Below are 5,969 nucleotides of genomic sequence, written 5' to 3' on the forward strand. Positions count from 1 at the left end.
GATGTTTATTTAAAATCGTAACCAATCCACTCCATCACTCAATCAAAGATATTCCTGCGGAATACTGATATATATGTAAATAAACAAAAGCTTGAAAGCTCTTGAAATGTAAAATCCTTTGCATGACATTGTTCTGTTTCTTATAAAGTTATATATATGTGTGTATTGTGTGTGTGTGTTAAGTATCATATAGATGTGCTAATTCTGCTGATTGTGTATTGTGTGTGTGTGTTAGGTATCATATAGATGTGCTAATTCTGCTGATTGTGTATTGTGTGTGTGTGTTAGGTATCATATAGATGTGCTAATTCTGCTGATTGTGTATTGTGTGTGTGTTAGGTATCATATAGATGTGCTAATTCTGCTGATTGTGTATTGTGTGTGTGTGTTAGGTATCATATAGATGTGCTAATTCTGCTGATTGTGTATTGTGTGTGTGTGTGTTAGGTATCATATAGATGTGCTAATTCTGCTGATTGCCAATCCACACCCACTGTTGTTTTTCTGACTGTTATATACCTTATAGTTGATACACAACAGCCAAGTATAACATGTCTACTTATTTATCTTATTTATTTTGTTTGAATGGTGTGTAGATGCACGTGCAGGAGATATCTGTAAGTTAATGTTTGTTGGGTTTGCAGTGAGATTTCATTATTCATGAAGATCATAAATCAGATCTTACACGTAGATGACCTTCGTGCATTGTAATAGATGTGTATTGGTCGAGTGATTCACGACATGTTGATTGGGTATTTATCACTTGGTGTTTTATATTTATTTGTAAGCCTCAAATACATGAATTACAGCCACTTCTATGTCGACGAATACAGAGCCAATTTATTACTTTGTTTCTGTTGTTTTTGTTTCGTATTGCTATTGCCATAGGTGTGGTAATAATTAATGAGTTTCTACAGTGTATACACAACATTTTATACGTAAAAGATCATTTCGTTTCACTGTATGTTCATTTAAGTACTTTTTTAATGAACGTGGAAATGTTTGATTTATTTATTGATGTGCGTTAGACTTTACGCGGAGTGTTTGAAGTAATATTACTTAGGTTATTAATTACTATAACCGAAAACATTAACTAATCTTACTGATTACTATTTCGTCTTCGAAAATAACATTTAAAAATAATACAACTTTTAATGTAATTGAGTCCCCATGTTGAGAAAACAAATTAAGTTATTCTGTTCCAGCACGTGATAGACACATGTTACATGTTTAGAATTTTCGCGCAACGTATAGTCGTCCCTAATTTTAAACTCATTTACAGTCGTTGAAGGATTACACCCAGAAAAATTGTTACTAAGCTGGTTCTGGTGCAGCTGGAACAGAAATTTCGATATTTGTAGCATATACAAAATAAACAATAAAATCCACTTTGATAAGAAACATTTGTATGCAAATTACATAATTAACTATTCCATGTGAGGTTTTCAATAATTTGTACACGTAAAATGTGAAGATAACATCCAGTCTTGACGAAATTTGGCATGCTATACAGATGGGTGAGTACATTATATTAAAATCAGTGTAAATATGCAAAACACGTGATAACCACATCAGATATAAAATCCCAGTTTAATGGGGTGTATCAGAACTCCATTTTAACATCGTTTGGCGTAACCTCTATAGTATGGTGCTGCAGATACTGGTCGCTTCCGGAAATGGTATGTAACAGCCCTTTCCGACGCAAAATATCCCTACACTTAGATCATAAAGATTTGAACATATTTGGTGATTTAGAATTTATAAGACGAGGTTATCCCTTGCAATTATAGGCATTGGAAAACAAAGGAATATGGATGAAATTGGGAAACAAAGACCGCCAAGAAAGAGATCTGCAACAAGTCGTACCTCATTCGTAATAAGCAAAGTGCGGCTTCTTGTGACAGGTGAGAACCAAAGAACCAGGCTTTGAAAAGCCAGCATCATCCCTCTTCCCCGTTTCATTTGTTAAAAGTCTCCTTCTTGATTCCTGCAGAAGAAAGACCTTCCGCCTACTTTCAACTTTCCTTTTCTACAAATTGTTTTTCTTTGATTTCGAGGCTACGCTGCCAATATTTTTTTTCTAGAAATTTCTAAAAGCGAAGTCGGTATTTTTTCTGGAGAAATTTAATGTATTTTGACAATTTCTACCGGATTCACGACTTCAAATGTATCCCAACGAAAACTATTTATAATATTCCGTGGAGGCGAGAAAAATATATGTTAAAAAAACTATTTTAGTTAACTTGTATTTAAGAATATTCCCCCAAAAAATGATTTTTGTTTTACTATAGAGGACAAAATTCCGTGTAGGCTCTATCTTTAGGGTTCAATGACCACACTCTGATAGCATAGAGGTAAGACAGCCAGGCAACAACACCCATCGCCAACCCTATGGGCTACTCTTATCTGACCATGTAGTGGGATTAAGCCGTTACTCTTATAACACACCCGCGACCCAAAAAGTGTGGAGCACGTTTTTGCCGCGACGCAATGTGAACCTGAAAACTCAGATTCATATCCGGACACGCTAACCAATAGTTACAAAATGCTATGCTGAATTGCATATACATCTTCCATGCTCTCTTTGTGCTATTGCCTGAGAATAAACAACGCCACCATTAATGTGACTTACTATTCATGTGATATTGCCCTAGAAAGAGTAAAACCACCAAAAATCTCACTTTCATTACAAACCTGAATCTCTTGAAGTTTCGTCCCAGCATGGCCAGGTGGTTAGGGCGCTTGACTAGCAATCTGAAGGTCGCGTATTCGAATCCCCGACCCACCAAACATGCTCGTCCTTTCAGCCGTGGGAGCGTTATAATGTTAAAGTCAATCCCACTATTCGTTGGCAAAAGAGCAGCCCAAGATTTGGCGGTGGGTGATGATGACTAGCTGTCTTCCCTCTAGTCTTTCAGTGCTAAATTAGGGACGGCTAGCGTAGTTAGCTCTCGTGTAGCTTTGCACGAAATTCAACACAAACCAAACTCTTTAAGATTTAGATTTTTTATGCTCTGAATTCCTATTGGCAGTTTAGATTATGAATAGAACTTAGCTAACTTAGTGATAGCACTCGATAAATGCAAATATTATAAGTTGTGAAATTTGAAGTTGCTAATGATGAGTTCAACTAACCGGTTTTTGTGTCGATATAGAGTACAAAATGCAACAATATTCTTAAATTCAATATTACTGCTTCTTCTTTAATAAAGGAAACTCATTTATCCAATTCTTCTATATTTCCTTACCAGCTACTGTCCTTCTTCATTTGTTGTTGACTGAATGTAAATGTTTTCTTACCGTAGTGAGATTATAGTTGTGTATATTTTGACTCAAGAATCTTCCCCAGTTTCTGATCAACCTTATATGAATAAATGTATTCATATCAATAATACAACTTGCTGCACAATATCATTGCTTATTAGAAAATTATTTTGTCATGTTTTTCACTGTTTAATATACCTTATGAATTTTTTTAAATGTGCTATGGCTTAAAGAAAAACACGAACTTCCTTTAGTTCTGTAATACGTTTTTACATGTTACCCTGGTGGCTATGATTTTGCTACTTCCGTAATAACTGCAAAAAGTTAGCTAGGTCACTCTTAGACTATACACCTTAACAATACAATATTCCAATAAAAAAATATACCGTCTTCACTGCATAGATTGATTTCTATGAACACTTATCCACCTCATTGTAATTTTTTCATCCCACTCCTTATTCTGATAAGATTCATTCTTCTCCAAATTCGGTCTGATATATTTTCACATCCAACTTATTGTGTTAACATCTTGGGTTATTTTAGCTTTATTTTGCCTATGCATAGAAAAAATACTTGGAAATAATTATCACGTTACAGTTGTGAATTAAAATTTTTGGTTAGGTTTGTTTAGAATTTCGCGCAAAGCTACACGAGGGCTATCTGCCAAGTTTTGTTTTTTACAAACTTAGCTTGTTTAACTTGTACGTTTTTACATTATATCTTTACAGGATTTCTCTTTTGGCTCTGTTTTGGTATCACATCTTAATATACTTAACTTCTTTAATTTATAATTGGCTATCTCTTTAGACATTCAAGTTTTGATCTGATTATGTAGGTGTCTAAAAATTACTCAACAGTGTGTGTGTGTATGTACACCACGGCTGTTATACAAAATCAAAAAAGAGACCCAGACAAACCAAATATACTGTAAAAAAAATGGTTTCACACATCTTATATGAAATACATTTTATTTGTTTTACGTAAAATGTGTGAAACTGTTTATCTTTGTTAAGTCTTGTAAAGCTAAGTACTAATAGGCTAGTAAGAGATCCAAAAATAAAACGAATTAAGATAAATTTCATAATTGCAACTGTTTCTACACAGAATGTGCAATGAAATCGGCCTTCAATACTGTTTCTACACAGAATGTGCCATGAAATCGGCCTTCAATACTGTTTCTACACAGAATGTGCGATGAAATCGGCCTGCAATACTGTTTCTACACAGAATGTGCGATGAAATCGGCCTTCAATACTGTTTGTACACAGAATGTGCAATGAAATCGGCCTGCAATACTGTTTCTACACAGAATGTGCAATGAAATCGGCCTTCAATACTGTTTTTACACAGAATGTGCAATGAAATCGGCCCTCAATACTGTTTCTACACAGAATGTGCAATGAAATCGGCCTTCAATACTGTTTCTACACAGAATGTGCAATGAAATCGGCCTTCAATATTTCAAGTGATACTTTGTAAACGACGACTTTCGCTATATTCGATTTTCACGTTTAGTTTATACCAATTTTTGTTTTATATTTACATAAAATGCTGAAGAGACTGAATGCCTCAAATATTTTTGAATTTTTACTAATGTTTAGTTAAAGTATGCGTTTCTTGAAAATAACCTTGTTCTTCTTCTTATGTTTTAATACTTTAAAAATATGGTGCACGATGGCTCAGTGCACTTTGAAAATAAATCACAACACACGTAGATAACTAACACTAAAAGAGGCTGTTCTTACATGAACATATCTTGTTTCGTACTTAAGACTGCTTACTAATGAAATAATCCTTAAATTCCAGTACAGCTACGTCACGTTCGCAGTATTGGTTAATGGTTTAACTGAATATCATGTAGTATTCGTACTTGGAGTACCGACGGTGTAACAAGAACTTTGTTCCTGAGTGTTTTGGGGAATACTACTTGGGATGTAAACGACACATGTTTCTGTGTTTTACAGATTATGTAAAGCCATTTTGATATTTATCGCCTGATTTGCAAAAAAAAAAAGAAGTTAAAATACGATTATCAAATCTACCCTAGAAATTGACTAGAATTGTTTAATTGTGTTTCAGAGACAGCGCGAACCTTGAACCTGTGCTATTGAAATGCTTTGTAGTTACCAGTTGTGCAAGGTACACAATGCGAACGATGTGGGATATTTGATTTAAGAAAACACGGAACAATATTAGCGAAAAAGATGAAAAATCATCGGAAAATGAAGAAGATGGAGTTTAGAGTAAGGAAAACAAACATTGGTGCATTTTCATCATTACTTTCCTTATATTTCAGTGATTTTCATCATTACTTTCCTTATATTTTTTTTAATCGGGAATCAATAAGGAGTATCTTCAAGGGAAAGTTATATAAGTGAAGTTTAGTTAGATCTTAAGATGATCGGGAAGGAAACCAGAAGAATAAAAAATAAGAAGGATCAACATCCTGATAAACAAATAAAAATAAAGAATAATATGTTTAATGTAAATTAGGAAGATTGTGATTCATAACTTAAACATAAATTTAAAACAAAATTATTCACTTTTCCAGAAATAATGAAAATAATGTGTTAATAATGAACAGACTATGGTGAAATGGGTACCAGCTGTCTAGTTCAGGGTGACACCTGTAGACAAAGTCTTGGAGGACTAATCTACAAAAATAACACAGATGGAAGGACAACATTTCGGAAGACTTCCTTCTT

Source organism: Limulus polyphemus, unplaced genomic scaffold, assembly GCF_000517525.1.
Source record: "Limulus polyphemus unplaced genomic scaffold, Limulus_polyphemus-2.1.2 Scaffold2107, whole genome shotgun sequence".
Taxonomy (NCBI): domain Eukaryota; kingdom Metazoa; phylum Arthropoda; class Merostomata; order Xiphosura; family Limulidae; genus Limulus; species Limulus polyphemus.